Source organism: Ascaphus truei, chromosome 6, assembly GCF_040206685.1.
Source record: "Ascaphus truei isolate aAscTru1 chromosome 6, aAscTru1.hap1, whole genome shotgun sequence".
NCBI lineage: Eukaryota > Metazoa > Chordata > Amphibia > Anura > Ascaphidae > Ascaphus > Ascaphus truei.
In genome coordinates, this window is record NC_134488.1 from 20512973 (window position 1) to 20538424 (window position 25452).

General features: G+C 44.9%; 1 protein-coding gene across 27 annotated transcripts in view; it reads right to left on the bottom strand.

Annotated features, from left to right (window-relative positions):
* KIF1B (kinesin family member 1B) overlaps positions 1-11017 on the bottom strand; it is a 160332-nt gene extending 149315 nt beyond the window's left edge. For 11 of the 27 annotated variants that reach the window (XM_075603542.1, XM_075603539.1, XM_075603535.1 and 8 more), the window contains exon 1: positions 10803-11013. The gene's annotated coding sequence lies outside the window, so the exon portion shown is untranslated. Of the gene's footprint in view, positions 1-10613; positions 10672-10802 lie in introns of those variants that run through there. The other 16 variants (XM_075603533.1, XM_075603541.1, XM_075603532.1 and 13 more) reach the window with 5 other exon arrangements.
* Between the last annotated feature and the right edge of the window lie 14435 nt (positions 11018-25452).

Sequence of the window (25452 nt, forward strand, 5' to 3'; positions counted from 1 at the left end):
AGAAGTCTGTATCACCCCCTTATGGGATTACCAAGACCTTTTAGGGTTAATAGCGTGGCCCACCACAGAGTGATACTTTTCCTATTACACAGGATTGGGAGTGAGGAGAGACAGTGAGAGTGATGAGAGAGAGTGAGAGTGATGAGAGAGAGTGATGAGAGAGAATGAGAGTGATGAGAGAGAATCAGAGTGATGAGAGTGATGAGAGAGAGTGAGAGTGATGAGAGAGAGTGAGAGTGATGAGAGAGAGTGAGAGTGATGAGAGAGAGTGAGAGAGAGTGAGAGTGATGAGAGAGAGTGAGAGTGAGAGTGATGAGAGAGAGTGAGAGTGAGAGTGATGAGAGAGAGAGAGAGTGAGTGATGAGAGAGAGTGAGAGTGAGTGATGAGAGAGAGTGAGAGTGAGTGATGAGAGAGAGTGAGAGTGAGTGATGAGAGAGAGTGAGAGTGAGTGATGAGAGAGAGTGAGAGTGAGTGATGAGAGAGAATGAGAGTGATGAGAGAGAATGAGAGTGATGAGAGAGAATGAGAGTGATGAGAGAGAATGAGAGTGATGAGAGAGAATGAGAGTGATGAGAGAGAATGAGAGTGATGAGAGAGAATGAGAGTGATGAGAGAGAATGAGAGTGATGAGAGAGAATGAGAGTGATGAGAGAGAATGAGAGTGATGAGTGATGAGTGAGTGATGAGAGAGAGTGAGATGAGTGAGAGTGAGATGAGTGAGAGTGAGATGAGTGAGAGTGCGATGAGTGAGAGTGCGATGAGTGAGAGTGATGAGAGAGTGATGAGAGAGTGAGATGAGAGAGTGAGATGAGAGAGTGTGATGAGAGAGTGTGATGAGAGAGTGTGATGAGTGAGAGAGTGAGAGAGTGAGAAAGCCCGTCCCCGTTTATTATTGTGACAGTGAAGAGGTAACCAGGCTCACTACTAAAGATTAAGCCCGTTTAGTTACCTCTGATATATGTTTTGGGGTTCAGGAGTGTCAGCTCTTGGACCCAACTGTTGTACAAGCATTACCTGTAATTATGTGACTTACCACTAGGTGAGTCACCCTGCTTCAGTACGGCCCAGAAAGGTAAATGGTGCAAAGGGAGGTAAAGTATCCCTGTAACTATAAGGGGTCCCCAGGTTAGGGGGAATACCCAGTTACTATACAGGTGACCCAGAAAGTCGAGTCTTACGTTAATAATAAAGTGTGTGGGGAATATGGCTAGGGAGGGGGGAAAAGTACAGTTTCTTATTCTATTCCCCATAACCAGAAAGACTTACGATAATTTTAAAGTGTATATTTTATTAAACTGTGTGTTTTAAAGTATATGCTTGTGCATTGTAATAAGCTGGGACTCTCAGAACCAGGGGTCTGAGTGAGCAAGATGGCTACCAAGCTGGTGCCACTGTCTGCTCAGAGGTCGGGGCTTGGAAGGCCCAGATGCTGCCAGAGGTGGGAAGAGCATTTGGGCAGGATGGCTAGGTGAAGCATCCACATCCTTCAGATCAAGGAACACTCTTTGCATTTCCATTTGCTTCCCCAGACTGGCCGGAGTCTATCACTGCAGGGGGGGGGGGGGGGCGGAGGGAAGCAGAGGTGCCACATTGCACCTGCCCCTGGGTTCATTCAGATTTCTAGGTAACCCAGTTTTGATACTGGGTGTCGCAGATTGGTTACTGAGAATATTCTCACGCTCCTGATAGGGAGAGGGAGAATTCTGTGAGTGAAAGCGAGAGGTTTTAAAAACTCTTACGCAGCTCAGATTTTCAGATTCTCCCAAGTTTTAAAGTTCTCCAAAGTTTAAGGATTCTCCAGATTCCACGTTTCCAGCAAGAAAGGGCCGCTTCAGCTAAAGCCGCCTGGAATTTTCTATCCTGTTTTTGCAACTGGTATCAGGGGAAAATCCTTAATTAAGGATTCCCTGCACCTAGGAAAGTTAGGTTGTTATCCCAGTTCCCAAGTAAGTGTGTCTTTTTGCCTGTATTTTGTGTATCATTGTGTGTATGCCTATTGTAAGGGAATAAACTACAATTTATTTCATTATTTTATTTTGCTCAATGTATGATCCGGATAAAAGGTGTCACTGGCCTGGTCTCCTATGACAATTATGTTCTAGATAGGGAAAGTGCCCCTACAGTTACGGTCCCAAGATATGGCCAAGGTGTATCCAGCGGTTCACATAAGAAGAGGAAGGCATCAGGGGCCCCAGGTGCCATAGAATCAGCTCTACAGGCAGATCCCCACATGCCACAATCCGAGTCTGCCTAGAAGTGGCAGTTCAGAGACAGGAATTGGATGTAGATCCCCTATATATAGCGAGTCTGCCATGGTCCAAGGGGGCCCATAGTGACAGAGTGTCAAGGACGTTAGGCAGAATGGGGACAGGTCCATTAAGGAGAATCTAGTCAAGTGTCGGCACCTCCCTGTTGTGTTAAGCAAGGGCGCCTGGGGATGCATCTGTTAAGAGAACAGACAAGCGAAATGAAACAGACATCTATGCTAATGTGTACTGTGTACGAGTGAGAAGAGCCCTAGTAACAGCGGGCTCAAATGAAGAGTGCTGTTTGTACTAAAAAAGTAAGTTCAGTAATAGCCAAACCATTATTTAATATTCAAAGACTCCATTTCCATAGGCTCAGTACCACAAGATTAGCGTAAAGCAGATGTGGTGCCTATATTTAAAAAAGGGAGCTAGATCACAACCGGGGAATTACAGACCTGTAAGCCTGACTTCAAAAGTGGGGAAGCTACTTCAAGGTTTATTACGGGATAATATTCAGGAATACCTAATGGAAAACAAAATTATTAGTAATAGTCAGCATGGATTTATGAAAGATAGATCATGCCAAACTAACCTTATTTGTTTCTTTGAGGTGGTAAGTAGGAATTTAGACCAGGGTAATGCAGGTGATATGGTCTACTTAGATTTTGCAAAAGCTTTTGATACGGTTCCACACAAGAGGTTGGTGTACAAAATAAAGAAAATTGGACTCAGTAATAATATATGCACCTGGATTGAAAACTGGTTAAAGGACAGACAACAGAGGGTTGTCATAAATTGAACTTTTTCAGGTTGGGCTAAAGTCGTGAGTGGAGTACCTCAGGGATCGGTACAGGGACCCCTGCTTTTGAACTTGTTTATTAATTACCTTGAGGTAGGCATAGAGAGCAAAGTCTCCATCTTTGCTGAGGACACCAATTTGTGTACGATAGTAGAATGAATCAAAGCAGGGTGTAATTTCTCTCCAGAAGGACTTGGAGAGACTGTAAACGTGGGCAGGTAAATGGCAGATGAGGTTTAAGAACAGGAAAAAAGTGATGCATCCAAATTGGTCGAAGTTCCTCAATAGCATAAGTAAATGATACTGGATAAGTCCATGAATAATATGGCAATTATCAGGTGCGGGCTAGGAGTCTAGTGGGGTCCACATGACTACCACAAATGAAACACCATAATAGCCCCCCCTAGTAACCAATATATAATGAACAGAAGCACTGGTAATCATATGCATATATGTAGGGGCGCTATGGCCCTATTACCTTAGTGCTTGCAGGACATCCAGATATCCAGGGCGTGCAGTTCATCCAGATAGATAGCCAGCAGGAAGAAAGGTGAAGATGTGTTGCACTGCCTCAATTTCCAACTCCCAATGAGACCGGAAAAAATACAAAGTGAGCACTCAGCTGAACAACAGGTCAGGTTTATTGCAGGGTGGTGCAGCAAGGGGACAGCAAAGCCACACGAACGCACCTACGCGTTTCGTGCACAAGGCACTTTATAAAGTGCCTTGTGCACGAAACGCGTAGGTGCGTTCGTGTGGCTTTGCTGTCCCCTTGCTGCACCACCCTGCAATAAACCTGACCTGTTGTTCAGCTGAGTGCTCACTTTGTATTTTTTCCGGTCTCATTGGGAGTTGGAAATTGAGGCAGTGCAACACATCTTCACCTTTCTTCCAGATGAGGTTTAATACAGATAAATGTAAGGTTATGCATTTGGGAAGCAAGAATAAACAGGCGACTTACACATTAAATGGGGATAAATTGGGGGAATCCTTGATGGAGAAGGATTTAGGAGTGCTGGTAGACAGCAGGCTTAGCAATAGTGCCCAAAGTCATGCAGTAGCTGCAAAGGCACACAAGATCTTAACTTGCATTAAAACGGGCAATGGATGGAAGAGAAGTGAACATAATTATGCCCCTTTATAAAGCACTAGCTTATATACCCGGCGTTGCCAGGGATTTCATTTTATCATAGGTACTACTGTATTTGTTAGAAATATCTTAAGGTAGCTTTATGGATTTCGGAAAGGCTCCATAAGAAAGGTGAAAAGAAAAATTCAGTAAATGTTTCGATTATTATTTTTAAAATGTTTTCTTATAAAGACTACAGAACACGACTTGTTCTTGTTAAAAACTGATTGTGAAACTTATAACTGTACGGGAGATTCGTGAGCAGCATGATGGGTGACATGATGCCGATGGTGGCAACAACTATGGACCTAAAGTTTAATATGAGCAAAGTACATGTTCATTGTAAGGCTTGATTATAAACAACATTTTTTGTTGTGCAGTTGGAGCAAAGATATACAAATGATTGGGGGAACCCACCTCTAGAACACGCAACGTATAACTGTCCGTGGGAGAAACTGCAATATACTCCACACTGAATCTCAAAGGCACAGTCGCACACAGCACAGTCGCACACAGCAGTCTCTTAATGGAGATTTCCAAGTTGTGAGCCGCCATTTTTACACTCCCATACCTCACGAGGTCCATAGCATTATGGGAACATAGATATACGCGCACGAACGGCAGACGGGGGGCACAGCGCGCGCACACATCTGGCTGCAGTCTCTTAATGCAACTTTCCAAGTTGCGGGATCCGCCATTCTTGCACTCCACTAGGTGAATAGCATTATGGGAAATGTAGTTCTTTGCCATCGCGTGATGTCACTGTGGGCGGGGTTAGTGTGTTGCAATGTAACCGCCCAGCCGGTGACAAAGCCAATTTTTGACTTTTAGAAGAAAATATAATAATAGCATGTTCTTTTATAGCGCTGCTAGTTTTACGTAGCGCTTTACAGAGACATTTTTCAGGCACAGGTCCCTGCCCCGTGGAGCTTACAATCTATGTTTTTAGTGTCTGAGGCACAGAGAGATAAAATGACTTGCCCAAGGTCACAAGGAGCCGACAACGGGAATTGAACCAGGTTCCCCTGCTTCAACCTCAGTGCCAGTCAGTGTCTTTACTCACTGAGCCGCTCCTTCTCCCTTCCAGGTAACTTCTGGAAAATTATCAACAACATATTCCAACCTTCTAACCATCAACAACCAAGTAATATCACTGGGGGATATTACTGACAAACCTCACTGACATTGCAAATGCATTCAATGATTACTTTGTGGTGTGTGCAGCTAACTTATTAGCAAAACGCAGCCCAAACCACAAACTCATCCTGGGAGTACCCATATAGCCCCACCCCCTCCCAACACTGTCCACAATTTTCAATTTGGCCCAGTATCCGAAGAGGAGATTACACAAGCGCTCCTCAAATTAAAACTAAGCAGCCAATGTGGACCTGACTTACTACAATCTAGGTTCCTACGACTTGGTGCCCCAGCCATTGCCAAACCAATTGCTTCCATAGTCAACTCTATCCTATCTGCAGGCCATATCCCTAAGACCTAGAAAGCTGCCAGAGTTGTCCCAATCTTCACAAGTGGGGACAAACACACTGTCTCAAACTACAGGCCAATCTCCCTTCTCCCAATTCTATCCAAAGTCATGGAAAAATGTGTCCACTCCCAATTAAGTGATTACTATATCAAGACAAATTTCCCTAGCCAATTCCAACCTGGCTTTCGCCACAAAACACTCCACCGTAACTACCCTGCTAAAAGTTTGCAATGAAATCCAGTGTGGAATGGAACGGGGACAACTCACTGGTGCAGTATTCCTAGATTTTGCAAAGGCTTTTGATACTGTTGATTATGCTATCCTGCTTAACAAACTCCAGAGCTCTGGAATAGGGAAGCATGCTTTAAACTGGTTTCAGTCCTACCTATCAGGTAGATCCCAACATGTGTCCATCTCAGGCTCTAACTCCAAACCCTTGGATATTACCTGTGGCGTCCCGCAAGGCTCTGTTCTGGGGCCCCTACTCTTCTCAGTATTCAATGATCTTCCCACAGCATGTAAGGAAGCCTCAATACACATGTATGCAGATGACACAATCCTATAAGCACACAGCCATAACCTCTCCGACCTTCAACACATACTTCAGTCTGACTTTTTGAGACTTGAAAACTGGATTTCCCACAACAAACTGTTTTTAAACACTGACAAGACTAACAATGGTATTTGGGACAAGGCTACATTTTTAAAGCTTCCAGTGACTGAGCTCCAGATCAGAACCAACGCTGACACCACCCTAACTCCTGTCACTAGTTTTAAATACCTGGGCATATAGTTTGACTCCCACTTAACATTCGGGATGCACATTGATACCCTGACATCCAAGACCTATGCCAAACTAGGTGTACTTTACAGGAACAAATCCTCCCTAAGTCTGCTGGTCAGAAAGCGTATCGCATAGCAGATGCTACTGCCAATTATTGACTATGGAGACATAGTATATGGCTCAGCACCCCAAACCCACCTTAGCAAACTTGACACCCTCTACAATTCAATATGCCGTTTTGTTCTCCAATGCAACTACAACACACATCACTGCAAAATGCTCAAAGAACTAGATTGGTCATCACTAGAGTCTAGGCGCAAAGTTCACCTTTCCTGTCTTGCCTTCAAATACCTTCTGGGCAAGATACCCATCTATCTGAACAGGCTTCTCACCCCTACCACATGCAGCACTTATCATCTGAGATCAGACTCCAAAAGACTGCTCATGGTCCCAAGGCTCAACAAAGTATCTGTCTGTTCCTCCTCTTACCGTGCACCTCACAACTGGAACAACCTACCGGAGACTCTCACATCCACCACCAGTTTAAGTTCTTTCAAAACAAAGGCTGTCTCACATTTTAATGTGGTCTGTAACTGCTTCATAAGCCTATAATATGTATTATCTCTAACTATGCATGCAATGTCTTGTATATAATGTATACCCTGTTCATTTATGTAACTGTATTTGTAACCATGTATTATTTGTCTTAACTATATGCCCAGGACATACTTGAAAACAAGAGGTAACTCTCAATGTATTACTTCCTAGTACAACATTTTATGGATAGATAGGATAGATTAGTAAGACCACACCTTGAATATGGAGAACAATTTTGGGCACCAATCCTAAGAAAAGACATTATGGAACTAGAGAGAGTGCAGAGAAGAGCCACCAAATTAATAAAGGGGATGGACAATCTAACATGATGAGGCCAGCTAAATTAGATTTATTTACATTAGAAAATAGGCATCTAAGAGTTTATATGATAACTATATACAAATATATTCGAGGACAATATAAGGAGCTTTACAAATAACTATTTATCCCAAGGGCAGCAAAGGACTCGGGTCATCCCTTAAGGTTGGGGGAAAGGAGATTTCACCAGCAACAAAGGAAAGGGCTCTTTGCAGTAAGGGCAGTTACAATGTGGGATTCATTACCCATGGAGACTGTGATGGCAGATACAATAGATTTGTTCAAGAAAAGGTTGGACATCTTTTTGGAAAGGTATACAGGGATATACCAAATAAGTAAACATGGGAAGGATGTTGATCCAGGGTGTAATCTGATTGCCAATTCTTAGAGTTAGGAAGGAATTTATTTTTCCCCTTATGAGATATCATTGGGGTTTTCTGTTTGCCTTCCTCTGGATCAATATACTGTAAGTACGGATGTAGGAAAAAGTATCTGTTGTCTAAATTTAGCATAGGTTGAACTTGATGGACGCGTGGCTTTTTTTCAACCTCATCTACTATGTAACTATGTTAAAAGTTCCTGGCACCCATCATTTCCATCTTTGCTACCTCATCGCCCAGCCTCACGAATCCAGCACCCTGAATAACGTAATGCCTTCTGAGTAGCCAATAATAGAGACACTGATATAAACTCCCCAGGACGGGCAGGGAGTGTTATATATACATATACACACACACACACACACACACACACACAGGCCATCAGAAATTCTTACAATGCAGTCAATAGGTACACGTCAGCAGTTCTAACTAATGGCTGGTTCTTGCAATGTTATTTGGGCTTCTATTCTCTAACCAATCTATTAGAAGTGAGTAGAATTCCATTCATGTTGGTTCCTCCTTCAGATATAACCTCCTCCTTTACATTAACTGCACTTCATAAAAGTCCAGCAACATCCACCCTCACATGCTTCTCCAATGAAATCCTTTCCATTAACCCCTTTACGATCAAAGAATCTGCAATGCATTCAAGTTGTGATAAAGGCCCCTCCAGAAGCAGAGCTCGTGTAAAACGTGCATCTGTTAATAACGACACATTTTAAGCAATTTTTCCCTTGGTCATTGTCTATATGCACGTCAGAATTCCCTTTCCGTCATCTGGTCTCCACGGTAACCAGCTCCATCGGCTTGTGACGTCACCGATCCATTTCATGGGAAACTCACTGCATGCTGAAGGGAGACGCTTGCTAAGCAAAAAAGCCCTTTTAGACTGTGGTTCATTATCTTTAAGTTTATCACCAGCAAAATGTATTTTCTGTCATGTTTCATATTCAAAGCAGCACTGTTATTCTACATTAGTAAGAACACGTCAAAATAGAAGCACATCTAGCAAATGTTTCACTTTAACAGTGATGCTTACACTAATTCTGCATGCACGAGGGATTTCAACATGAAACATTTTTAAATCAACCTGCAATTTACAAGTACCTATTCTTTTCAGCATCATGCCAAATGTATGATATGGCCTCTGCTGTTTTGAGGTATCTTTAAAAAACAACTGTATTCTCTTGTAGGCGGTGACGCCGTTTTATGGACTCACAGACATAGTTTGCATGTACGTTTTTGAGACCCCATGAGGAGACTTCTGAGGTCTTAAAAGCTCTTATACTAACAACCTGAAATCTCGCTGGTAAAGAATATTTTGATAACGCCAAACACTATCTTCATTGAGGATTAACAAGGCTATTATGAATCTTCAGAATTTAATGAAAAAAAATGGGAGAAAAATAAATAAAAAAATAAGAGAAATCACTGCACAGTTGCCCCATCTCGAAAGGTATAGTCAAGTGGCACGTGATTAAATGATGATTGCACAAAGTCATGATGAACCATACCTCTTGCCATAGTGCAGCAGTCATAATACTAGATTATTCTTTAGCCCTTTCTTGTTTAAAAGCAAACCAAGGAAACACGCCAAAGATTGAATCAAGCTCTTTGATAGAAAATCTGTCATCTTACATGTATATAACATGAAACCTCTGATGAGAGCACGGATTCAAGGCAGCTAGGCCATGAACACGCTGAATGCTGCCATCTTGGGCTCTTACTCAATATGGCTGCTACTGAACTAGCAAACATCTGTAACGCTCATCTGGTCAGAAAAGAGAGCAGACTTCTGTTAAAAGAACTTAGTAATGTCTGGCTTACGTTGTAATATAATATTGAAGGGGGAAAAAACTGATTAGTAGAATTATTCAGACGAGCAAAATGCATTCGCTTCAAAAATCCTTTTGATACATCTCAGGCTAGATAAAACTCACACAGTAATAGAGGGCAAAAGGCAAAAATCTCCCCGTCAGGCAGATAAAGGGGCTGTGAGCAGACATTCCTCGGGGAGGAAAATAGCTTTACAAATGGTATTGTTACAATACGCAAGTGAAGATCTGACTGCAGCTTAATCGTGTGCAGCACAGCTCACGCCCTGTGTCTGCAGAGTGACCATAGCACATCTGGGAGGAGGGAGAGCTGCCCACAGTTACAAAATCACATTGTCAAGCGAAAGCTCACAAACTGGAAAACAGCTGCACAGAACAAGCCAACTCCAGGAGGAATACACAAGAGCCGGTATATATCACCTTCATGTACAGTTGGTGACAGATGCAGAAGACCAGAAGCTTGGAATAACAGCACTAATATATATAAGCCCTTCGCTCTCATTGTGTATCAGGACCCTATGGACAGCAGAGCCAAAACAAACGTCCAGTGTGAGCAAGGCCAGTGGTATGTGCAGGACGACGTGGCCCTGAAGGGGTTACATGCCAGGGAGAGGCCCGGCTGCTTCTGCAAGACCAGAGTTACATGCTAACACTGGGTGTTATGTATAATCCCAGAGAGATTTCTGCTGCTGCTGCTGCTGCAGGGAAATTAATCATCTCTCAGAATATATAACTGGAATATTCCCCAGAAAACCATGCACACTATCTTTGCTTATTGGTGTGGGGGGTTTTACACTAAAAGCCAATTGTCAAATGTAATAATACAAAGCACCATAGACATGGCTACTTACACATTTGTATATATAAAAACCATGTGTTGTTATATATATATATATATATATACACACACACACATATACACTTGTAATGAGATATAGATTTTATATATATATATATATATATATATATATATATATATATATATATACACACTTGTAATAAATAAATATATAAATAAATACATGTATTAAATACTCAGATATTTCTGCAGAAAGCTGTTCTGGAGATGTCATGAGGTCTTGTATATGAGGGAGGGCCCGAGGGAGGTGCAATGATGTAGCTAGATGTCACAAGATGGGCCCCTCGTCATGAGCCATACCACACCCCATCCACTGTCCCGATTCCCCAACCACATATCGCGACAGGCACCCCCACGTTCATTACCGTATATTGCTGATTTTCACCTGCTCCGGTCATCCAGCGGAGGGGAGTCCCGCCATGGAGGCGCAAAGCGGGAGACCGGTGTGGGGCGTAGGAGGAGTGATGGATGTGCCCTGTACAGTGCGGGGTTACCCGGACCCTGCCGGAGCCGATGCTTCCTCCTCCGCTGTCCGCCTCAGACTGAGGCCCCGGAGACTAGGGCAGCGCGCGGCGGGTCCCACGTCCTGCGTCATTGCGGACAGGCACCTGTCCTCTCCAATCACAGCCTCCGAGTGGATTCCCGCCAGCCAATCCCCGGGCGCGTGAGAGCTGCGGTTGTGCGATGACTGAGCTGCGGAGGTTGTGCCTGCGTATTAAAGGCAACGGTCTTTCCGCCTCCTAGTGCCCAAGTGGGGGAAGTGCACAGTAGGACCTAGCCCTGCGGCCTGAGCTGCAGCATCAGCACCAATCAGCATCTCTAGCATGTACAGTAGTAGCGGAGGCGAGCAGGCCCCGCCATGTCTTCCAGGCTCCCACTGGCAGAGTGCCGGGGCTGCTATAATGCCACACAGCTCAAGTCATGCTAGCAGAGTAACCCCACCATTAATACACAGTGATGCAGCCATTTTTCTTGCCCGCCCCCCCCCCCCACTAGAATAAAACCATTGTGAAGGGGTTTTGTGCTTCTATAACAGTGGGGTTTAGGAACTCCAGTGATAAGGAATCTTTATGTAAAAGGCACTCTCAGAAAGACCAGAAACCCATTGTAATATAGGGCATTGTAGGCCTCTCTGAGGGAGATGTGCTTCCATAACATACTGTACAAGCCCTGTGAGGAAGGGCCGGTGCCGGGTAGCAAGAAATGTGTTTCAAATAGGGGGACTACATCCGAAATCCAGTAACATACCGTACTGTAAATATGTATAACCCCTCTCCACCCCCGCACCCTTAGTTCCAGCCCCATGGGCCTGGGTGACCACACAGCAGCTCCAGTACAGTACAGTCAGCAGTAGGAGCAGCAATATAGTCTGGGAGCAGGTAGCTGCCACTTCAGCTTTGCCCTCCAACAGTGAAGGAGCCCAGCTGGCAGCCAAAGGGTTAAGAGCGCAGGGGCTAGAACAGTACGGAGCTCCGTTTTTATCACAGAGCTATTTATATAAGATACAAACACACACACACTATATATACAGGTAGTCCTCGTTATCCAACGTTTCACTTTACAACGAATGGCATATCCAACGCTTTACAATGCAACCCTAAGGGCCGTTTTTCAAAGCCGGAGAGCGTTATTCAACGCTCACCGCCACTGATTAACATGGGACTCACTTTACAACGGTTTCACTATCCAACGCTACTTCCAGAATGGATTCCGTTGGATAACCGAGGACTGTAATATACTATGTATATTTATTTTCCCATTTATTGATAGCTCAATGGAGAAGCGCTGGGATTCACTGTCTGTTTTTCTCATATATATATATATATATATATATATATATATATATATATATATATATATATATATATATATATATATATATATATAAACACTTATCACATAGGCAGGAACTCAGATAAAGGACACAGCACTCACTATCTTGAAGTAGATAGATTGTATTGTGGTCCAGACGTGATACCAATGTTTTGGTGGTGCACTATGGCACCTTCATCAAGGTAAAAGACAAAATTAAAACTGCTGATAACGCAGAATATTATGTTACAATGCAGAATATCACAGATTTTCCATAGGATTCAAAGGCAGTAATAATGTAGGATATAACCGAATATCCCACCATAACACGCCAGCCAGCGCAACAATCTAAGCTGTAGAGCCGTTCCTTCTGAACCTCCTTTCAGAAAGGTTGGCGTTATATATGTATGCTAAAATAACAGCAGTTGTTTTTAAATAACCTTTGGGCGACAAAACGAAATGTAAGTGTAGCTTTGTACATTAAAAGATACTACTTACCTTCCTGAACCATGACAGCATTGAACAGAGGAAAAGGAGTCTGTGCCCCAAGCAGTTTACAGTCTCTTTCTAGGGTACAGACATCAAACGACTGGCCCAAGGTTACACAGAGCTGGAAACCCCACCTCGTGAGAAAGTATCATAAGGCCACGCCTGTATTTGGTGTGAAACATCAAAGCCAGCCCTGTCTGGAACTGTGTGCTCATCACCGTGATTCACTCTCCATGCTTAGGGGGTGTAATCTCACCTGGAGGTTAATGGATGTTTATGATTCATTTGTATATAGCTCTGCATTGCTATATAAACTTGTCATTTGTATAATGGCATGTCAGAATATGGCTAATAATCAGCCACCCACCCTTTCCTTAACTGGATTCTCAGTTTATTTTGCTGCCATAGGATCTGCAACACATATACTTTATATTTTTTAAAGTTGTTTGTCTGTTCGCGATGCATTTGGACACCTCTTAGGATATCGTACCAAATTTAGCATGATGGTTCCTGAGATACAGCAGTGGGGTTTTGTCTGTGTCTGGATACAATTGGACATCAGTTTGAACGTTTCAAAACTGCACTGATTTTAACCAAATCTCGGCAGGATTGTAAGTAGCTGGACTGAGCGTTTGAAAATCCATGCTTTGCATATGGTCAACCTTTATGTTGGATGCTCCAGAGTGGGAACTAGAAATAATGTGTGTGTTTTTGCACCTGATGGAAAAAAAAAACAGAAATATAGTTTACCCAACAACATCAGAATAAAAAAATACAAAAAAAAAAACATTTTCATTAGAAAACTGAAAAAAATGAAATGATCCATTTCTAAATGTCAGTATGTTTTTGTTTCTTAGAATTCCCGAGCTAAGCCGGGTACATTCCGCTAATTATTTATAAGGGATCAGTATATTCCACAGTTCATTTGAGAGAAGGTGATGTGTGACAGTAAACCATGGACACATATTAACGCATAGTGATACAATACATCTAAAGTCTCTCTGTAGTAATCACAATATCAAAAGAAGAATTTCTTCTCATGAAGTGCTGACTTTTTTCCCAAATGGGGTCAGACCAATGTCATCTGATCTTGGAGCGAACAAAAAACAAATAGCCACTTGCATAAAAGAGAACTGCTCATTTTTTTGCTGTTATTACAAGTATACGGTTTACAACTGTGTAAATGTCAGCATTATTTTGAATCTCATATGGTGAACAATAAAGAAGGAGAAGGAGAGGAAAGGGTGGAGAAAGCCATCAACTCCAACAGTAAATCCCCCAAGTAGGGTTAACAACTTTCAAGGAACGGAAGACGGGACATTTCTAATGACTAATGATGTCCATTGGGAATCAGCATCTTGCCGGTGCTGATACTGTGGTGGCGGACAGATAGCAAACAGATTTCTTTCCGTCAACAGTTTGCAAACTATTTACAGAAATCTGACCCAGTGACCTACTTTCCTTTCTCTCTTGTCCTCCCTCTGTATATGTCCAGTCCATATTTGCTCCTTATCAAACAGCACAGAAAGGCAAATTCGTGACATTCTTCTGCCCTGGCCAACATGAGCCGGGAGAGACCCCCGTCCTCCCCAAGAGTCTTAAAGCAGCAGTCCAAGCTGCTGTTTAAAATAATAATAACAACAATTTTTCCCTTTAATATGTGCATCAATACAATCCACACAATGATATGTAATTAGCTAAGTTGCCGATCGATCAGTTCTTGTGCAATCAATCTGCGAAGATTCGGCTTGGGGGTTCACTAAATGGCTGTCAGTGCAGCAGAAGAGGACCAAAGATGCAAAGTTCTGTGGGGAAGATCATGTGACCAGGAAGTCACTAGATACAATGGTATAGAAACAAAAAATGCTTGTTAAGATTAGAACACATTAAAATATCATTCAGAGTTGTTGTTGTTGTTGTTTTTTAAATGCTACAAGTATTTTCGGTACTTTCCTGTTATCCGGAGCCATATTCCTGTTATCAGGAAAGTACTCATATTAAATCTACCACCCACTCCACTCAACTCCCCTTAATGCCCTCCAACCAGTAAAATGCCCATCCCCACCTCCTCAAACCCTCCTAATACAGATAACTGCCCCTCCCTCCTAATACAGAGAGATAACTGCCCCTCCCCACCTCCTCATACACAGAGATAACTGCCACCCTAACACCAGTAACTGCCCCTCCCTGCCACCTCCTAATACACAGTGAGGACTGCCCCCTAACCCAGTAACTGCCCTTCCCCACCTCCTTCTAATACACAGTGGCACAACAAACAACACAGAGGAACAGCACGTCATCTTTTAGAGTCATATTTGGCCAAATTCACGTGGAGGCCGCACGTGGGAAACGAGGACGTCTTTGAGTCGCTGTTGAAAGCAATTAAAGGTTTTTGGCCTCCAAAAATGCTTTGTTTTCAATAATAAATAAGTTGTTAATTTGTTTTTAATGAAATAATAAATAAGTTTTAAATTAAATAAGTTGTTTTAAATATGGCTCCGGATAACAGGAAATGGCTCCGGATAACAGGAAATGGCTCCGGATAACAGGAAATGGCTCCGGATAACAGGAAATGGCTCCGGATAACAGGAATATTTAATACCGTATTTTCTCATACTACATAACTGATTTGTATTATTTTTTTTTAAACATGTAGGATATTGCTTGGTCTGCAGCTTTAACTCATTGACTGAGTCACCTGTGCTGAAGCAGGGATATCCTTAAAACTTGACCTGTTGGTGTTGGTGGCCCTTGAGGATTGGAGTTAGCCACTCATGGTCTAACTGAATGCCAGCCGGGCCAGCAAAGCAATGCATTGAAGGTCCACCTGGCAGGGAACGGGTTAATGCCCATCATAATCTGTTTGCAATTGTAAGATGCAGTTTCAAGGCTACATTTAACCCCATGGATGCCAGAGGTGGCCAGGAACCCATTACAAAGCAGCTCATTTGCTGTATTAATCTCCTGCTCATTATTCTTTCTAATCAGGCAGAATCACCTTGATGATAATTGTAGGAACATCTGCAGCATATGCAGGTGTTGATACCTGGCCCTTCTCTTTAGAAGCACAGCATACTCTGGGGTTATCTGAACACCAGTCATTCGGGTTCCTAATAAGATTAGATGACTCAGGATGACGTTTATATGTGGCTAAGTGAGTCTGCTCCCATTACTGGCTCTGCCCTGAACGTACTCTGGTGCTTCCTACCTCAGCGACGGATGCTTGTTGTCATAGCAACATGTCATGTCTTCCCTATGACATGATGTTGTTTCATTGATCTTGTCATTTTAAACTGTGATAATGCTGAACTATAAAACGAGCATAAGATTGTGAATATCTGAACCACATAGAAAATAGCTGACCATATTAGGTTTTAATCCCTGCAACATTTAACACCTTAAGTTTTCTACAGTTGGTGCATTACCATTAAATATGTGCTACCCACTTTTTTCATCAAAGAACAGCATATATCCATAATAACGGTCAATGTCAATGAAAGAGAGAGAGATTTGGAGTTTGTGGCCAACACATGATATATATATTTTTTTGTTTCATATATTTAATTGGGTTGAGTGTTACAAAAGAGCAATAAAAATAAGACAGTGATTACATATAAATGAAAAGAAGGGGATGAGCATACGATACAAGGAGAGACTTTGTTATTGACCAATTTGTACTTACATAGGTTTGGAAATAATAGTTTAAATGGTCCAAGATTGAAGTTACAATGCATCACTTTTCAGAATATACTTAAAAAAACAAATGTTTTAAAAGAATAAAGAGTAACAGGGGAGAGAGGGGAGGGGGGATAGGCAGGGGAGAGGTATAGGCAGGGGAAGGGGGGATAGGGAGGGGAAAGGGGAGAGGGAGGAGAGGGGGGGATGGGGAGGGGGGATAGGGAAGGGAACCACCATTCACCAGCTCCGTTAGTGGGGCGTTATAAGTACCCTTCTAAGCCTGTCTCGGCCGATCTAGAATAGGCAAAAAAAACCTATTCTTCTCCAGCTCGACTCAGCTTTCAATCCATGGATCCCAAATTTTATAGAATCCATCGGAGGAGTGCCTAAAATAATCTGTCAGCCTCTCCATCGTCATCACCTCATTTATTCTGTTTTCTACCATCTATCCAGATGGGGGGGGGGGGGGCTTGTCTTTTCCAGGCGGCAGCAATTGCACATCTGGCTGCTGTCAGTATGAAAGATATTAGCTGTTTCAAGGGGGAACTAATATCTTCCTCTGGTTTAGCCAGAAGGTGAACCAATGGGGTTATAGGAATCAAAGGGTCTGTCGTATCTTTGATAATGTTTTGGAGGGTAAGCCAATATTGTTGGATAGCAGGTGTGGGCCATATCCCCCTTCTGCCCACAGCACCTCCAACACAGATCGGATGCTTCAGGGTATATTTGTTTAAACCTACTTGGGGTGAGACACCAGTGAAATAAGATATTATAAATATTTTCTTTAGTTGTTGTACATATGGAGGTTTTCATTGCGAACTCCCAGATATCTTCCCAGCCATCTCTATCAATATCTATAAGTAGGTCAGCGGCCCACTTGAGCATATAGCTATGGTCAGGAGTTTTAGCCGACACCTCAATTCCTGAGTATATTTTTGTGGTCAAGATTTTCTGGTAGGTTCCCTTCCCACAGAGCAACTCCAATCTCAATAGTTCGGGAAAAATATGTTTCTGGGGAGATTTGATATAAAAAGTGCCTGATAGGAAGGTATTTAAACAGATGGAGATCTGGCGTGTTGAACTGTCTCCGGAGATCTTGGAAACTGAGAAGCTTTCCCTTGGATAGTAAATCAGCAATTGTTCGAATATTTTTGTCTTTGAATTGATCAGATTGTTTAGGGTCACATCCTGGGGGGAAATCAGGATTATTAAAGAGAGGAGTGAGTTGGGATATGTGCGATACAAGCTTATATTTCCCTTTCATTTTGTTTCATATATTACAAGTGCACTTCATCGACCCCAATTCAGAAATGTTCATACTCTCCTCTCTCCTCTCAGGGGCCCAGAGAGAACTCGGTAGGGGTACCGCCCTTGCATAGAAAGATTCAATAGCTAACCAATAGTATCATTGGATCGGCGTTCCAAATCACCACTTGTCTAAGCTGGGCAGCCTGATAATATTTCAGAACATCTGGGGCACCCAGGCCCCTCTTGCCCGTGAGGTCAGCATGACTGACCTAGCCATCCTAGGTCTCCTGCCTTTCCAAATGAATTGGAATATTCTAGATTTCAGCTCAGATCCAGGGATCTGGATCGTGAGGGTCTGGAAGTAACACACATACATTCCCAGTAATGATGACATACGATACCGGTTGCAACACGACATCAAGGGACAGCACGCAGGTAAGTAAATCATAAATGTTCTATATTTGATAGAAGACACAAAAAAAAAAATATATATATATATAAATATATATATATATATATATATATACAGTGGTCGACAAAGCCAGTCGCCCGGTTGCCGGGGTGACCTGAAATTGCCCACTGGCGATTAGTCCAAGCAGCACACGTGGTGCTGTTTCATTTCTCCTGCACAAGCTTCCAAAAAAAAAAATCTCCTCCTGATTGGTGTGATGCGTCTTAGCAAGCTGCCAATTTTTATTTTTATTTGCCTAGCAGCCCCTTGCTCCCTCCCTTCCTGTCTTACTCCATGGCCCCCTTGTCACCTCATGCAACCCCTTGTTCCCCCCTGTGGCCCCTTCTCATCGTCCCCTGCTGCCCCTTGGTCCCCTGCATGCGGCCCCCTTGCCACCCCATGCAGCCCATTGTTCCCCCCTGTGGCTCCTAGACACCCCCTGTGGCCCCCTTGTTCCCCCCCTGTGGCCCCTTGTCACCCCATGCGGCCCCTTGTTCCCCCCCTGCAGCCCCCCTTGTTCCACCACCTGCGGGGGCATCCAAAGCCCCCCCCATCAGGCCGTCTGCAGCAGGGTCCTGCGGGTGCATTGGCAGCCCCCCCATCCTACCTTCCCAGAAATGAGTCCTCCGTGGGCCATCTGCAGCAGCCAGCAGTGGTGCTGCAGCCCCCCCCCCCACGTGTCTAGAGTAAGTCTGTTTTTTGTTTAATATGTATGGGGGGGGGTATAATATGTATTGGGGGGAGGGTGCATTTTTTATATGCATTGGGGCGGTGGGGGTCTTTTAAAAATGTATTGGGGCAGCAGAAGTCTTTTTAAATGTATTAGGGGTGTTTTCTTGTTTTTTTAATGTATTGGGGTGGTAGGGGTCTTATTAAAATGTACTGGGGCGGAGGGGGTCTTTTAAAAATGTATTGGTGGCGGAGGGGGTCTTTTTAAAATGTTCTGGGGTGGCGGGGGTCTTTTTAAAATGTATTGGGGCGGCGGGGGTCTTTTTAAAATGTATTGGGGCGGCAGGGTTCTTTTTAAAATGTATTGGGAGGTCGGGGGTCTTTATAAAATGTATTGGGGGGCGGGGGTCTTTATAAAATGTATTGGGGGGCGGGGGTCTTTATAAAATGTATTGGGTGGCGGGGGTCTTTTTAAAATGTATTGTACCCACCCAGTGTCACGGTAACTAGTGATAGGTTATAATAATACACACCAAAATATCTCTGGGTTGAATTGAACACGACTTAGATATAATAAATATAGTTTATTCCTTAAAGAAGGTGAACACAACAGATAGTACAAATAACAGACAAAATATACACTTTAATGCAGGATTCTCCACTCTAACAATGAATCTCTGCTTTTCACTCTTTCCCATTGAAATCAACGGGCTCCGCCGCTATAGATTTTCAATGGAGCAACTCCGCCATTGAAGTCTATAGGAAAACCACAATTTGTTACATTTGCCCATACTCCGTCTGGTTGTTCGGAGAGGGCTGGAAATGGCCACGCAGTCATGCCGGAACACTGACTACATGCGACCCAAATCCCAGCCCTCTGGTCTTCACAGAACCGGAGATATGGACTTACACATTTTACAGTTTTGGACTTAGCCGTTTTAACGCAGCTTTTCCCCCATTGGAATCAATGGCCGGTGCCGCCATGGGATTCAATGGGGCCTCCGCTCTGCCATTAGTGTCAATGGCGCGACTCTCCTGCTGAGCTCGACCCTTACCGGGGGTCCTTCATTCCCGGACCCGGTGGTGGTCGTGTGTGGGGGATTCTAGGGTCTAGGGGCAAAAATAATTTTATTTCTGGGTGCCCTAGAACCTAAGTTTCCCACGCCACTTGTAGTTGAACTTGAACTCAGTGATAAAAGCTCTTTTTAAAGACATTGTATCTGCTCTTGCGGTCAGCGGTTTGGATGGCTGCCAACCCGTTCCTGGAGGTCGACGTCGAGGAATCCCCATTGAAATGGATGGCTCCATTGACTTACAATGGGGAACCGCCACTCCTCCTCTCGGGCGCCACCTGCAGGTCTTCTACCGAAACAGGCCCAAATCGCCGGAATCTCCATAAGGTTACATTGGGCTGCAATGGCGACCTATGGAGAGCTGCAAAATGGAGCCTGAAAAGGCGGGAAAAGGGAACAAGTGCTATAAACACTGAATTAACATTAACCCCTTCCCTCCCAGCATCAATCCCAGTGTATGTGTTGGTGCAAACACGGGAATGAGAACAATACACATTTAAAGGGAAATATACATTTGGTTGCTGAAGCAGGGTAAAAACACCTTACTGAACCGCAGTCCAGTTAACCCCTTGCTTCCCACGTGAGAGCAGGGGTGGCCAAATGGGGTGTAACTCCTTTAATACCGGGCCAAACCCCCTCTCCGATGACACCCAGTCACCCACCCACCCCCTCACCCTGTCTGTCACCAACCCCCTCACCCTGTCACTCTCAACCTGTCCCCCTCACCCCATCACTCTCACCCTGTCCCTCTCACCCTGTCCTCCTCACCCCGTCCCCTTCACCCTGTCACCCTCATCCTGTCACACTGTCACCCTCACCCTGTCACACTGTCACCCCGGTCTCCCTTTCACCCTGGTCTCCCTCATCCTTTCACCCCGGTCTCCCTCACCCTTTCACCCCGTCTCCCTCATTGTAATACAATAAATAAACTTATGTCAAAAACGAAAGTTGTTCTTAGTTCTTAATAGGAATTTGTTTAAAAAAAAATTAGCGCGGCTCTAGGGGCGGGGCTGGGTGGTGAGTAGATTTTTTGGTTTGGCGAGTAGATTTTTGGGTGATTTGTCTCGGTGCAGCACCTCCACCTGCGAGGGATCCCGGCATAGTGGGAGAAGCCCCTCACAGGAACCAATAGTAATAGTAAACACACATAGTATATAATAACAACCTTTACTGATAACACATATAACATAACAGCACCTTCCAGTTTAATGAACACTCCGCCCAGTACCACCAGTGAGTGTCCCAAAGTATATCGGGTGCTAGGCAACAATACCCTTATGTCCCTTTCCCAGTGTCCAGCCCACCCAAAATTGTAGGGAGTAGCTCTATCCCGTGAACTGTTGGTGCACTTGTTGAGGTACCTGCCGAGTACTCCAGTACTCGGTGCGGCCGACTTAGAAATGAGGATCCGTCTGATCCAGTGACGTGGCCCTCAGCAATGGCGTCCGCCTCTGCGTTGGGTGGACTCCGGTAGGAGGATCTCACCTTTAAGAGTCTTTGATAGCACCGCGGTGGTCTGGTCCCAGACCACAGACCGCGATCACCGCACGGCATCTTCACTGTGTCCCTGACACTATAGTAAAATGGGGAAGCATCCCTATCTAAGGGGCCTTCCCTGCAGCAGCCACATGCTACACGTGAGTTGGGCCTATCTGGGACCTATGAGGATTCTCTGGCCTAGTCTGAGTGCCACTGACACTCAGACCCTCCCTTCCCCTTTCTGCCCTGGCTCCAACTCACAGTCCCCTTAACTGTCAGAATCCCAACTGTCAGAATTCTCTCAGCCCTATTGGTTGCCTGGCAACGCATCCTGCAGCCCCTGAGGCTGCTGAAACCTGCAGCTCCCCTGCTATGCTATACTCCTATGGAATGGTAAGGGAACAAACAGGGGACCAGGGGGACCCAGGCTCTCTCTATTGTAGCCCCGGACCCCCGTACCTCCGCTGCCGGGAGTCAAGCGGCAGACCCACCGGCACTTCTGGAGGGTGGGGGCCGAGCAGGGAGTGCTCCATTGCTCCGGAGGTTCCCGGCGGCTCCTGTGCAGGGCGCCGCCATCTTGCGCGAGTTCGCGCATGCGCAGTGAGCTCCGGCGGCCCTGATGAGTTGCGCGAGGGAAGCCCGCAGAACCCTAACCTACCAGGGAAGGCTCTTGAACGGGACTACAAGTCCCATGAGCCTCAGGAGCGCCCCACATGATGCCAGGGAGCCAATAGGGCTGGAGGATCTCCCTGCTTGCAGGGTTTTTGATACATTTCGCACGCGCGGGACACGGCAGTCAGGACCAGGACAAGCTAGGGGTAGGAGGTGAGTGCAGGGGTCAGTGACCCACTGCATTAGGCCAGCAGCCCCCTAGGTCCCAGTTAGGTCCTAAGCCACATTGAAAGCTTGTTGTGCTATAGGGACAGGACCTAGGTAGGGACTCTGCCCCATTAGCTGTTTGATAGTTAGGGACACAGCGGACGCTGCGCTTCCCGCCAAGAGGCTTGGGCTCAAGCCTACGCCATTAAGAGAGCAGGACTATCTTCAGGGTGAGAACGCCCCTGACGGATCACCACGCGGGTGAAACCCGGACGTTGTGCAGGAGATCGCCGGATCCTTTGTGAAGATCCTTTAAAGCCCAGGAGCCGTCGCACTGGGCAGGTATCGTTATAAAGTGCACCAACAGAGTACTCACACATAGTGGCAGCGCTGACCACGGGACAAGGGTTACACTGTGGACACGGTGTGGGGGTACACGGTGGTGGGCACAGGGTATACACTCCTAAGTGGGAGTGAATGACATTTGGGACTTTGGTACAGAGTGGTACAGTTATTGATGCTGATGCATGGGTTGTTATATCCTTCATATAGTAAATGGTTATACTTATACCCCAGTGTGAATACAAAACTAACTAAAAAAAAAACCCTCTACCAGCGCTTGATCCAAGTGATAGACTAATTTGTGTGATAACAACAATTGTGTGATTACAATGTGATTACATATGCAGCCAAGGGGGCAATAAACAATGGATTGTTCAAATCCAATACCATACAAATACAAAAAATGTCCCCGGCGCAAAGTGTGGTGATGATAATTACAGTACCATATCGAAAGACAGTCCTGTTTGAAAAGTCAGTCCTGGTAGTAGAATGATTCATCAACAATGTGAGGTAGATTTTCCTCTAGGCGTGTTCCCTTATGTTGTCTGCAATGACAGATAAAGAAAACACACCATTGCGCAGTATACAGACTCAATTGCCCCAACCTGAAGAGGAAAATCCCTACTTACAGGATATTTTCTTGTTCATTCGGGGGAGAGAATCTGTTCTTTAGCTCTCTTCCTCCACCTTGATCTCCTACGGGCCCCTCGTGGTTCCTAAGGTGGCTCTCTTCAACTCGGTCTGCGTCGTCCCAGTAGCAGCATACACCGCAACAACCGTGGTTGGAGAAAATTGAAAGACAGCCTAGTGTACTCCGCAAATTTTATTTAACAATGTTAAAAAGCAGCGATGTTACACTCACATTTTGCGAGGGCAAACATGCCGCTCAAGAATGCCGTCCGCAGCCTATGTCCACTCGATGGTATGTTGTTCACGACGTCGCGCGCCAACCGATGACGTCAGCGGCGCAGCGCCGAAGTTCTCCCCACACCATGAGATGCAACGCAGGTGACAGCTTACAACGTGCACCGTACTAGGCTCCTCCTCTCTATGCGTTTCGTGACGCTACGTCACTTCCTCAGGAGATGTCCGTCGCACTGGGCAGGTATCGTTATAAAGTGCACCAACAGAGTACTCACACATAGTGGCAGCGCTGACCACGGGACAAGGGTTACACTGTGGACACGGTGTGGGGGTACACGGTGGTGGGCACAGGGTATACACTCCTAAGTGGGAGTGAATGATATTTGGGACTTTGGTACAGAGTGGTACAGTTATTGATGCTGATGCATGGGTTGTTATATTCTTCATATAGTAAACGGTTATACTTATACCCCAGTGTATGTGATTACTATATGCGGGTCCTGTGTGAGGTCCATTCTACATTCCTAGAATCCTACACAGGTGGAGGCGCTGTATGGAAGATCGTTACAGAGAAGCACCCCAGGTTCCCATCAGCGGAGGTTCAGGCCTCCTGTGAACCTGCAGGTTTACGCACCACACCTGGTAACATATAGGTTCCCCCTTACATACACTATATATGCGATGGGGTGGGGGACTACCCGTTACACTACAGTACATATATATATATATATGATGTGTGTGTGTGTGTGTGTGTGTGTGTGTGCGTCATAAGCCTGCATACAAATGCCAAGGTATAACCAAATTTGCAGGTCCTAACACTAAACTGTGAACCTTCCCTTTTATCTCTGTATGAGGGGAAACAACCACAGTGGGTCTTGTCCATACAGCAACATGAGGGAACCTCCCAAGTTAAAAAGGTGGGGAGGATCGCTGTTAGGCCCTGCTCCTCGGATACGTCACGCAACAACGTCAGTGGTGCGCGTGCAACTCAACCTCCATGCACGCGGAGGAGCGCATCCGCGGAGGCGCGCCCCCGGTGCGGTCATGCTGCGCCCACGTCCATCAATGACGTGCCCGCTTCGCGCTGCGCGCCACCTACGTGCACACACCACGCAACAACCAATCAGAGGAGAATCATCGGCTGCCTCTCACCTGAGTCCAATCCGCGCTCCTCCTATCAGTCTCCTGCTATCCGGTGATGTCATTGTGTCTGCCCCTCCTGATTGGTGTTTGTAGAGGGAGAAAGGGGGTGGCCCGGTATTAAAGGGGTTGCACCCCATATGGCCATCCCCTGACCTCACCAGAGAGACAAGGGGTTAACTGGACTGCGGTCCAGGGATGAGGTTTGCACCTTGTTGTACCTTGAAAATGTATGTTCCCCTGTTCCCATGTTTCATTATAAGCATGTATTTTAATGTTTTAAAGTGCATTTCTGTATCTCCAGTTCTGGAGGTCGCAGAGAGTTCATATTTGGCCAATATGTGGAGTCACTGTAGGCATTAAAAACTGGCAAATGTCGACCCACTGAGCCCACCAGAATGGAACTTATTAATATGTGTAGATATTAAAGTATATATGTATTTTATTTTGGATCTGTTCTGAAAATGCAGACGCCATTTGCTAGGCTAATAGGTCATGAAGGGCAGACGGCTGAGTAGCCTAAGCACGGTGATCAAAAAGTAACTGCCTTGATTGTTACCCAATGTCTAGGGATTAAGTATTAGTCAATCAACAAACTCTGTCAGTCTAATTGTTATCTGAGGGCATGGGTTAGTCTGTTAGTCTGTGTCTCCACATTAGAGAGTGGATACAGATAATTGTTCACCAATAAGCTGTGTTCAATGTTAAGAATAGGGTTGCACAGGTATATAAACTGTGTCAACCCTACAGTTTTTAGTTGTGCTGGATTGCTGGAGTTATGCTTCTGATTCCATCTTGAATGTCACTGGACTGCTGGAGAATTGATAGCTGATACTTCTCCATCCCCCAACCCTAAGTAAGTGCTATCTTCTTGTCTGTTAATTGTACTATATTGCTGTGTTCACCTTATTTAAGGAATAAATTATATTTTATTATATCTAAGCCTCGTTC